Genomic DNA, 12437 nt, shown 5'->3' with positions numbered 1-12437 from the left:
AAAAATGATATCTTTAAAACTATTTTCAAATTTTTTATAAATCCGCGCAGCGCTTTTTGCTAAAGCGTCGGATCTTAACAAATGCCAGGAAAGCTCATAAATTTTTCAAAGTTTGATGGTTAAGTTGACTTATTGTAGGATCGTAATACTTTTAGTATGTTCTGTAAAGACAATGACATATATCTTAAAAAAAATTTCAAGAAAATTGTCGAACAGTAATATTTAACAAAAAATTACAAAAAAGCTATCTTTACCGAAAATTAATCGATTTTTAGAATCGTTGTTAAATTTTCAAAATGGATTCAGTGTTGTGAGCTGAGCCGTGGACAAACATTTTTATCTTTTTCCTAAATTTTAACACTTTCGACTCGGGAGTCGGTACGCTGCGCTCGGAATATTATAGTGCTAGACTTATCTCTCAACTCGGATTTTTTTTTTGTATCGGATTTTTAAAAAATGTGGTTATATTGCTTTTAAATATAGTTATTATGATAATAAAATAGAAAATTTTGAAAATTAAAAAAAAATGCACTCAAAACCATGCTATATTGTTTAAAAAATCATTTCTTCACAGATCTTTATTAGAATTATGGGGATCATGAGCTAATAAATTAAGTTTGTTATATATTTATTTATAAAATTAATAAATCAATCAATAAATGAATGTAATAGTAAATTAATTTTTAAAAAATAAAAAAAAATTAAATGTAAGTTTAGTTTGCGACGAGTCGTCGCCGAGCTTAACGGTAAAACATATCATGCCGCCGGAGAGGCGGCATCCGAGCGCAACGGTAAAATGACTATGCCGCCGGAGCGGCGGCATCCGAGTCGAAAGGGTTAAATTTTTCTAATCAGTTTAGTAGTTTATGTTTACGTCGATGAAGGTCTAATTTTGACTGAAAAGCATTACTAGTATTTTTCAAACTTTGATGAATTTTTAAAATTAAACTACTTGTAGTAAGACCATGATGTATATCGCCAAAAAAAGTTCCATGAAAATCGACTTATTTTTTTTCAACAGTTAATTACAAGAAAACGGCTCGGTAGATTTTCATCTAAAATTAATCAGCATCATTCCCAAATGATATCTTTAGAACAGCTTTTGATTTTTTAAAATCGGTTCGGTAGGATGAGCTTAAATGTCGACGAATATTTTAATATTCGTCGACATTTAATAATATTTAACACTTATTATTTAATTATATTTTAACACTTTATTTATTTATATTTTAATTTAATTATATTTTAACACTTTTATATTTATTTAATTATATTTTAACACTTTATTATTTAATAATATTTTAACACTTTTTTTCAACAGTTAATTACAAGAAAACGGCTCGGTAGATTTTCACCTAAAATTAATCATTATCATTCCCAAATGATATCTTTCGAACAGCTTTTGACTTTTTAAAATCGGTTCGGTAGGATGAGCTTACATGTCGACGAAAATTTAACACTTTTTTTCAACAGTTAATTACAAGAAAACGGCTCGGTAGATTTTCACCTAAAATTTATCAGCATCATTCCCAAATGATATCTTTCGAACAGTTTTTGATTTTTTAAAATCGGTTCGGTAGGATGAGCTTAAATGTCGACGAAAAGTTCAACACTGTTTTTTCAATTTGCAAAGAAACGGCTTGGCAGATCGTCGCACAAAACTGACAAACGATAGTCCTCATCGAAATACATCAAATGGCTTTTAAATTTCTAAAATCGGTTCAGGCGTTTTTGAGAAAACGTCGATCAAAAGTCTAATTTTGACAAATGGCAAAAAGACCATACTGATTTTTGCAAACTTTGACGAATTTTTAAAGCTGAACCAGTTGTCGTAGGGCCGTAATATTTTAGTATGATCTAGAAGACTATGGTATCTACCGTCAAAAAAATAATCATAAAAATCGTCGAAATTTTTTTTTTTTAAACTTTATTACAAGAAAACGGCCCGGCCGATCTCTACCAAAAACTAATCAGCACGATTCCCAATCATTATCTTTCGAACGGTTTTTGAATTTTCAAAATCGATTCAGAATTGCGGGCTAAAACGTAGACGAAAAATTTTTCACTTTTCTGCTATTTACGAAGAAACGGCTTGGCCGATCGTCACACAAAACTGACAATAGTCCTTGTCGAGATACATCGAATGGCTTTTAAATTTTTGGAATCGGTCCAGCCGTTTTGGAGAAAACGTCGATTTACGGCAAAAAATCTGTTCACATACACACACACACACATACTTTTTCCAAATTTGGTCTCAATCGATTCAGAATGGCTTGAAACGTCGAGAAAACATAAAATTAGCGAATCGGGTTTTTTGATGAAAACATAAACTTCTCCTTCAGGAAGTTATTTGGATTCATATTGTGGCTATTGCCATATATTTCATCAAACTCTCCTTCATACTGAAAATTGACATTTTCTTGCGCTATTAGACATAATTGTTCATATGTATAAAATTATTTTATATATTTAAATCATTATTCGTACCAGTAGCTTGACTGTCAACATATTTTTTATAATTTCGTTGAAGTACTCTCCAATGATTTTCAATATTGCCTTCAGTAAATATAGTGCCAAAATTAATATTCATGTCATTTTTGATGACAATTCACATAGCCTTCACTGTTCTCATTTCTAATGAACCAACATTTGGCTTATATTTTCTATAACATTCTATTTTGTAGAGTAAAACACTGGAAGACTTATTATGTATGTATTCAATGATGTTTCTTCTTCGGCTGATTGTAGTGAAAGAGGAGGTATTTTATAAAGTCTATACATAAGTTGCGACAGGTTATGTCAAACGCGAACATTGTGATTACCTGACAAGCAACATATATGACGCTGACGAAAGAATGAATAATTTTGTCTATGTTCCCCGGGATGCAAGCATCACGTATTATTATGAATGAAGTAACAAAATTATTCTTACAATAATCAATTGTCTCAAATCTAACAAGTAATATCAAATTCAAATGAGAATAATATAACAATAATGAAGTAATATAATATATAATCGTGGTATATATAATAATGTGCATAACAAGGAGACTAATGATTTTGACAGAAAATGACTAAAAAAAACAACACTAAAACGACAAATGTCAAAATTTATGGAAAATTCGAGAAAAGAAGATTTATGATTTTTGAAAAAAAAAATTTGACAGATCAAAAAATATAATTCAAAAACATATACATATATAAATATATCCAACATTTATATCCAAATTAGATGAAATGCTATATTCAAAATCACTTTTTATTCAAATAAATGTTGACATGAAAAAAGTGAAATGTCATTTCATGTTCTGATCAATCTGTTCAGATTGATTCTGAGGTCAATTATGTTCAGATCATTCAGATATTGAATTAGCAATAATTTATGATATTGAATTTTGCTTAGTAATTATAGATATTAAGCCATTATATATAATTCCACATGATATATATTATTAATTATTAGAATGTATTATCGGCATAGAAACAAAAAAGCCATTAATAAAATATGGTAAATTAAGACTTTTTTTAATTTTCTTAGCGGGGATCGTAAATTTATTGCCTTTATTAGCATTTAAATCATATAAGCATATATCAAAATCTCTAGAATCACATGGAATTATAAATAATGGCTTCATATCTGTAATTACTGAACAAACAATTCTATTAAGATCATAAATATGCTGAATTAGCAATAATTTATGATCTGAATCTATACATAAATTGTTTGGCAATCGATTGGTTATTAAAAAAATCTTTGAATAGTATTTTTATGAGATTTGTTTTTCCATATTGTATTGTTGGGTAAAGCTGGTCATTTGCGCCCATGGTGCTTTCCAGCAACTTCTCTTCAGCCAATCTGTTAACCAGTTGCTGAAGAGGTTTAGGCGAGTTCTGGAGCTTCCCTTGAATACTTTTAAAATAGTTTTCAAAGGAAAAACAACTGAACCCGTCCAAACTACATTTGAAGGCCAAAAAACATCATTTGCAATATGTATTAGGTTATGGGTGTTGTACGTTAATCTGCCAGCTCCATATAGTTTGGGATATTCACTTACAAATTTAATAAGGATATTTTTAGCTACTTCAGTTTTCTCATTACAGGTTTCAGGATCACATAAGATCCTGATCCCCAAACTAAGTTGTATAAAATTTATGTAGTTTGGCTTTCCAGTTCATGTAGTCTTTAAGCGCTCTGGGTAATCTCGAAAATTCTGCTGGAATGTGAGCTTTAAATTTTAGAAAATATTCGCTCACTGTATCCCTGCTTTTGACATCTAATTTGACGTCCCTCGTTCCTTTTACCCGGTGGCTTAAAAGTCTCTTGGTGACACCTAAGCAGACAATATGCATGTAGTCGATTGCTATTTGAGATACCATTCCGATATTTAATTCCTCCAAAACGGAGTCACCTGTGTCATGTCCTGGGTTCGTCCTCATGCGAAAAGATTTATCTGTTCTGAAAATGTGTTATTTAAAATTACATGGGTTGAAAACTCTTCTCTTTGAATACATTTGGAGCAGCTTTCATAACCCGCATGCCCAGATGTCTTTGTAATGAACGCACGCGCAGGACTAACACAGATCATTTTTGATATATAAACATGACAATTTCTATTGAGACAAATTAAACCATGTTGTTGTATTATAATAATATTTAATAAAATTAATAATATAAATAAATATAATTTTATATTGCTTGCTTGTCTAATTGTTTGTTCACTAAAACTGTTATCTGTACTTGATTTTGCGGATGTAATATTAATGAGTTGGTGTAATTTTGATTGACAACTGGTATGTTTGTCATCTAAATTAATCAATTCTGTTTCAAGTAATTGATTAATTTCTTCCTCATCGCCTAAAAAATTTATAATTCTGATAAGGGTATCTTGAAAAGTGTCTAAGAGAGGTTTTACTTTTTCTAAAATATCCTTTATCACTTCTACATTAATCTCGCTGCTAGGTAATTCAAACATTTTATTACACATGTTTTCATATTTAGTTAAACGTATTTTTAACGATTTTTGAGTGCTTTTTAGCGATTTTAAGGAACCCATTTTAATTCAGATTTACACAAAATTCTAGACTTTAGGGATGATAACGTACACCGATGAATAGTTTTTGTGGCTCCAGTAGATTACACTGTCAATAATTACTGCGCACTTTATAGTTTATATTAGTTAATATAAGTTTAAGTTTTACACTGGAGGTCGAATCCGACTCGATTGGACCAAAAAATGTAAGCGCCCGGCGCAATGTTTATTAAAAAAGTCAATTAAAAATCACTACACACGGACACTTTACTACCTCGAAGGACCAGATATAATTAATTATTAAAAAAGGCTATATCAGACCTGAAATAACAAACCACTGAATAAAAAGTAATAAATAGTTCAGAAAATGTTTGTATTTAATTTTAGTTAGTTGTATAAGATGTGATCGGGTCAAGAGATACGTACAGAATGAGAATGAATTTCTTAAAAACTATCTTAGTACCTAGAGCAGGGTAGGAAATTATTTTATTACAGATTAGAGGGAGTTCAGTATATAGGTAGACGGAGATGGATAAATAAAATTTGTGAGGCTCGAACATATACCTTAACTTTCTTTCAATTATTGTGCATTCTTTTATCCCTTCTAGCAGATTGTGTAGGACAGCAGATAATATCCAAATTATCTGGTGGTTAAAAATATTTTTGGATCTAATTTTAATATTTTGTTGTCATCTTTTATTTGTCAATGGCTGATCTTTGGCAATTTGTTTTTAAACCTATCCCACACCTTTTTTTTCCCACATTCAGTTATGTAGTGTTTAATATTATCTACTTTCAAATATTTCATACACATTATTGAGTCAGACATTTTGATTTTATATAGTTTGTTTTTTTGTATTAACACATTCATATACAATTTTATAATTTGAGTTTTGCCAGTCTGTTGGAATGTTTTTATTTCTAATATTTTCCCAAATATTTACCCAATTTAACTCTGCTCTTTCTTCTATTATTTTTTATATGTAGTCTGCAATTAATTTTGTATAATTTTTTTTGTCGTAATTTTACTTTTTTCTTTAACTGATATTAAATTAAGTCCTCCTTTTGATTCATTTAGTCTCAACTGAGTTTCATACCAGTTTTGAGAGTGCAAACTGATTCACATGCCAAATCGTATGAGTTAAATTTAATCTTCTGGATAGCTTCATATTTAAAGTAGTTCTTATTTTATTTATCAATAAGTCATAGTTCTTTTTGATCATTTTATTTAAATTATTTATTACTATCATGCTTAAATCCTTATTTTTTTCACTTTTGCTATTAATTTATTGGACACTCAAACCTTCGGCTTATATTCTCACTCACAAGTGGTTGCGACAGTTTGTATGTGTTTCGATATTGTGGAGATGAGTGCAGATCTTTTCTTTGGCGATATCAACCACATCCGTTAACACATTTTTCAAAAGGGATATTGTAGCAATTTTGCAGTCAATACCCTAAATGCGCTCTTGGCATAGTTTCTATATATGATATTGTGAATGAATTCGGTGAACGTTCGTCCAATGATCATATCCACCGCATGAGCGTTGTCTGACATGTTCATACTTTGCCATGACTCTATCTACCTATCTATCTATCTATCGTTGATATTATTAAAGCTGCAGGTGATTTTTGTCGAATGTTGCAATACCATCTTCTATTTTCCGACTTTGTTTTGAGTTTTATTTTTAAATTGTTATTTTTCTCAGTAATTTGGCGATATAGTTCCTAATTGATTTTAGCAGAGTGAAGTTTTAGACTTCTTTGCAGGTTCACAACCGTAGAGAAATGGTTGCTATCATGCGCGAATGGTCTGATGAGAGGTCATAACTAGGTTGTGTTTCAACACATTTGAAACTGAGACCATTAGCGACGAAGTCTCCACATTTAACGCACATGGGTGGCTTATTGCAATATGTTTTGCTGTGTCCATAGTCTGGGTATCTTCTACACTCGATAATTTGTGAAGATCGTATTCGTGGTTCAAAGTGTACTATTTTATTTAAAACTTTATTCACAGTAAAAATTTCATGGTTATTATTGTTCGGTTCTAAGTCTACATAGAACATATTATTTTGATCTATAGTGTATGACGTTAAGGGGGTATTCTACTGTAGAGGCATGAATTTCGCACAGTTTTTAAGTTAGCCGTTAATCATTTTTTTTTTTTTATTTATTTATTTATTTATGACAATCAAAAAAAATACAACAGTTTTCTATAAGTCATTGTGATGAATTATAATGTCAAGTAAAAATCTTCTCCATTGAGAAGATCCCCTAGTAGATAATTATCTAAAGCTATAATTTATTTTAAGTGATTAGGTCTTCGGGCCATTTCTTCTTTAGGCGCCTTGTTGGGATGTGGTTATTTATGTCCTGTATTGCTACGTTCGAGTGGTCCTTTAGCCTTTCATGATATTTAATACTTCTGTCATTAATGATTTCTGCAACGGTGCTCACTTGTACATCATTATAGATTATGTCATTCCTCACATACCACGGAGCGTTAGTGATACTTCTCAATATTTTGTTTTGTGCTCTAGCTATTAGTTTTATATTTGAGGTGCTGGCACATCCCCATAATTCAATGCCATATGTCCATATTGGTATAATAACTGTTTTGTAAATTAGCATTTTATTTGACAGTGACATTTTAGATTTTCTACCCAGCATCCAGTATAATTTTTTGAATTTTTTCTTGACTTGTTTGCATTTTTCTTGAATGTGAAGTCTCCATGTAAGACGCCGATCCAAATGCATTCCTAGATAGTTCACGCTATTGGAAGTCGGAATTTGTATATCATTTATATACACTTCTGGACATGTTTTTGATTTTGTGGTGAATGTTATGTGCTTGGACTTATTTTCATTGATTTTGATTTTCCACTCTTTTAGCCAGCTCTCCAAGTCAAAAAGGTAATCCTGCAGATTTAACGAGGCGATGATCGGATCTTCGTGTGATGCAATAATTACAGTATCATCTGCGAAAGTTCCTATAACAGTGCTTGGGTTAGTTGGAATATCGTGCGTATAAATTAGAAATAATATAGGTCCTAACACGCTGCCTTGTGGTACTCCTGATTTTATAGGGTAAAATTGTGACACTGCATTGCCAACTTTTGTTCTGAAGTATCTATTTGTTAAATATGATTTTAATAATTGGTAATATTCTTCCGGTAGACAATTTTTTATCTTATATCGTAGACCCTCATGCCAAACTTTGTCAAAGGCTTGTTGGACATCAATAAATGCAGCCGAACAGTATTCTTTAGCTTCAAGCGCTTGGTGAATGGTCGTCGTAATCCTGTGACATTGTTGGATAGTAGTAGGTTTCCTTCTAAAACCAAATTGATGATTTGGTATAATATTTATTCTGTTTACTAGTCGGGACAATAATAATTTTTTGAAAAGCTTTGAAAGCACCGATTGTAAGCTTATTGGCCTGTAAGAACTTGCAATATGCCCAGGTTTCCCTGGCTTTTGTATCATTATTATTTCTGACTTTTTAAAAGTTTTGGGCCAATATTTGATCCTTCCAACTGCGTTGAGTAAATATGTTATCATAACTATTGCTTTTCTTGGTAGTTCTTTTAATATTTTTGCTCTCAGTTGGTCCATTTCGGCACACTTTCTGTTACTTAATAGAGAGATCTGTCTTGCTATTTCTTTTGGTGTCGCCGGTTTTATATTATTTTGTAGATCAGTTGTATTTTGAAGCGCTTGAGATATTTTTGAATTAAGGGTGTTATCGTTAGGTGTGAATACATCTGAAAGATGGTTTGCAAATAGGTCGGCCTTTTCTTGGTCACTTCTAGCCCAATTGCTCGAGTTATTAGAATCTTGTCTTATGGCATGGTTGACAATTGTTGGCTTCGAAATATTTCTTACAGGTCTCCATATAGTATTATCAAATCTATTTATTTTAGTAATATAATCAGTGAAGTTGTTTTCTCTTATTTGTTTTAGTTTAGATTTTAAAGTATTGGTCAGCTTATTAAGTATGGCTTTGGTATTTGGAGTGCGGCATCTTTGCCAGTTTCTCCTAGCTTTTCTTTTTTCTTTGATCAGCTGTCTAACTTCGAAGGGGATGTTAATTTCCTTTTCTTTGTAGTTTAATGCGGGTGTAGCATTGCTAGCAGCTTTTTGCAACGTTTCTATGAATGTATCTGTTGCCTGATCTAATTCTTCCTTGGTTTTAATTCGAATTTTGAGGTTGATGTCATCTTCTATTTCGTTTCTAAATGCTTGCCAGTCAGTTTTGTGGTTGTATAAGCTGTGTTTCACTGTGCATTTTATTAAACTGGTACCGAAAGTTGCTATAATTGCAGTATGGTCAGACGATAAATCAAAGCAGTCCTCTATGTCCATATACAAAAATGAAATACCACCTGTAATGAAAAAATCTAATAGGTCAGGAATTTTGCGTTCGTCCGTCGGCCAGTAGGTTGGACTCCTTGTTGATAAAAAAGAATATTTTTCTTCATATATCACTTCCGCTAATTCTTTGCCTTTGGAGGTTGTGAGTCTAGAACCCCAGATGGTGTTTTTAGAATTAAAGTCACCCCCTACAATAAATCTAGCTCCCAGTGTCTTGAAAAATTCCTGGTATTCTTGTTTTTTTAGGTTGTATCGTGGTGGACAGTATATGGCCGATACGACTAAGTCATACTGAAAGCACATTATTTTTATAGATGTTGCTTGAATGTGAGATCGTTGGTATTTCGGAATTTCATTATGATTAATTGTGGTTTTAATGAGAATCCCCGTTCCTCCATGTGCAGTGTTATCTGGGTGATTCGTTTGATAAAATTGGTAGTGCGGTATTTTGAAATATGACAGATCTGTGAGGTGAGTTTCACTAACAAGTAATATGTCAATCATGTGAAGATGTAAAAATGTTTCGATTTCGTTGCGATGATTCAAAATGCCGCTGGCATTCCACTCAGCAATTCGCAGAAAACTACCCATTTTTTTTTTGACAAGTATAGTTAACATGTTCAGGATCATAGTATTCTGGTCCATAAGTTGTTTAAACATCTCACCAAATTTTTTCAGGAACTGGTGTAGGATTGTACTTTCTTGGGGCGTATCATTGGCTGTGTTGTGTTGATTCTTGAGTGTTTCTGAGTAGCTCATGTGCTGAGAGGTTTTTGTTTGTGTAGGTCGGTAACGTTTTTCTTCAGTGATGATATTATTGTTAGCATTATTGTTATTTGCTCTATTTTTTATATTGTTTTGTGATGTGAACATAGCATGATAGGTCGGACACCCTTTGAAGTTAGCCGGGTGCGCTCCGCCACATAGCGCGCATGTAGCTGGGGTATTGCTTGATTTCACGCAGGTTTTGGAATTGTGTGGACCGCCACATTTAACGCATGCAAACGGCCGATAGCAGTAGGTTCGTGAATGTCCATACAATTGACAGCGTGTGCACTGTATTATTCCATTGCGTTTTCTAGGTGGTTTAACTACAATAATTTGGTTTAATAATTTCGTTAGTTTATATATAGAACTGTTATTATATTTATTATATTCCTCACCTTATGGTTCAGTTTTTCAAGCGCCTTTTTTATTTCTTCTGTGTCGTAGGTATAATGAATGTTTTTAAGTACCACCCTGTATGCTCTCTCCTCTTTTAGTTGGTATGTGTGGAATATTATTTTCTTAGATTTGAGAAATGTTACTAGGGATCGATATGCTTCTGAATCATTGACATTAATTTTCACGATGTCGTTTGGCATTGCTTTAGTTGTGTATTGATTATTTGTTATTACACTATTAACATCTTGAACCATATCTGCAAAGTCAGCTACGTGATACACAAAAATTGGTAGTGGTCTATGAACGATTTCCGCGTTTTCGGTTTGTGCGGTAGTGCAATCTGTCGACGATAGTGGATTAAATCTATTAGATGTCGTAATAACTTGTTGTGCTCTGTCACTCGATGAATTACGTCTTCGCTTACTATGTCTAATTACACGTTGCCACGATGTTGTTGGTATTTCTTGTTCAGTTTCCATAGTAATATTATTAGCACTGATATTATTTGTCACACTATTAATCACACTTTGATTATTTAGTGATAGTTGATGTTCAACAATCGCACTGTTTGTTGTTGATGAGTCATTTAATACTGTTTGCACTTGATTTGTTTGTCTAATTACACGTTGCCACGATGTTGTTGGTGTTCCTTGTTCAGTTTTCATAGTAATATTATTAGAACTGATATTATTTGTCACACTATTATTCACACTTTGATTATTTAGTGATAGTTGATGTTCAACAAACGCACTGTTTGTTGTTGATGTGCCGTTTAATACTTGAACTGTTTGCACTTGATTTGTTTGTCTAATTACACGTTACCACGATGCTGTTGGTGTTTCTTGTTCAGTTTCTACAGTAGTATTATTAGCACTGATATTATTTGTCACACTATTATTCACACTTTGATTTTTTAGTGATAGTTGATATTCAACAAACGCACTGTTTGTTGTTGATGTGTCGTTTAATACTTGATCTGTTTGCACTAATAGTAATACACTGGTGTTGTACACTTCGAGGTCGATGTCTGAACTAGTATTGTTTACGTCAGGCGGCCGCCCGTTGTGGGCATTAACCTGTGACGTCATTATGAGTTAGTAAACACAACTCAGGTATATTCAATATTTTGATGTGTTCCGCTCGGCGGTCGAGAGTGAACTGAGCGTTAATCATATCGGAAAAATTTGTTACTCCGCATATAAACACCGGCGGTGGTAATTCTTTTTTTGCTGAGAATTTGTTTCAGTATATGCTGATGATGATGATGGTTGATCATTAATTATTCATTTTTCATTATTGGTGAGAACGTTGAATATGTTTATACTACAATAGCACAAGAATTCGCAGGTAAATGCTATTTGATATGTTGTTAATCTATTTTTTACTGTTATAGTTTGTGTTTTTGATCTTATTTAATTGCATAATTTTTTATATCATACAATTTTCTAATGGTTTTGGTTTCTCTTATCGTTACGAATTAGACAATGACAGTGTCTGTATGACCACAATTAAAATAAGCAAACAACCAATTGCCTCGATTTGACAAGGTCCATATAACACTTATCAAGCGATACTTTGGCAGCAATTATATTTTAACCCAATGATCAAAAATCAATGATAAATCAATCCACGAAATTGCTTTGAATTCATGGTTTCAAAAAACCCAAAAGTAGCGTCACTTGAACCTCTGTAACCTGTAAAGTAATCGTTCGATTCTCATTAAATTTTGACATATATCTTCTTAAAGTTGTTGCTTTCTACAAATTATACTGGTGATTATGTAGCTGCATCATTTATGTGTTATCCTACAGACTTATTGAGTGGCGGTATACATTACAAGCTGTCTTAGTAAAAATACATTCAGTA

The sequence above is a fragment of the Ctenocephalides felis genome, unplaced genomic scaffold (assembly GCF_003426905.1).
Source record: "Ctenocephalides felis isolate EL2017-DRISC unplaced genomic scaffold, ASM342690v1 CF-g0.4_SCAFFOLD_01983, whole genome shotgun sequence".
Taxonomy (NCBI): Eukaryota; Metazoa; Arthropoda; class Insecta; order Siphonaptera; family Pulicidae; genus Ctenocephalides; species Ctenocephalides felis.
Note: the sequence above shows the minus strand (reverse complement) of the source record.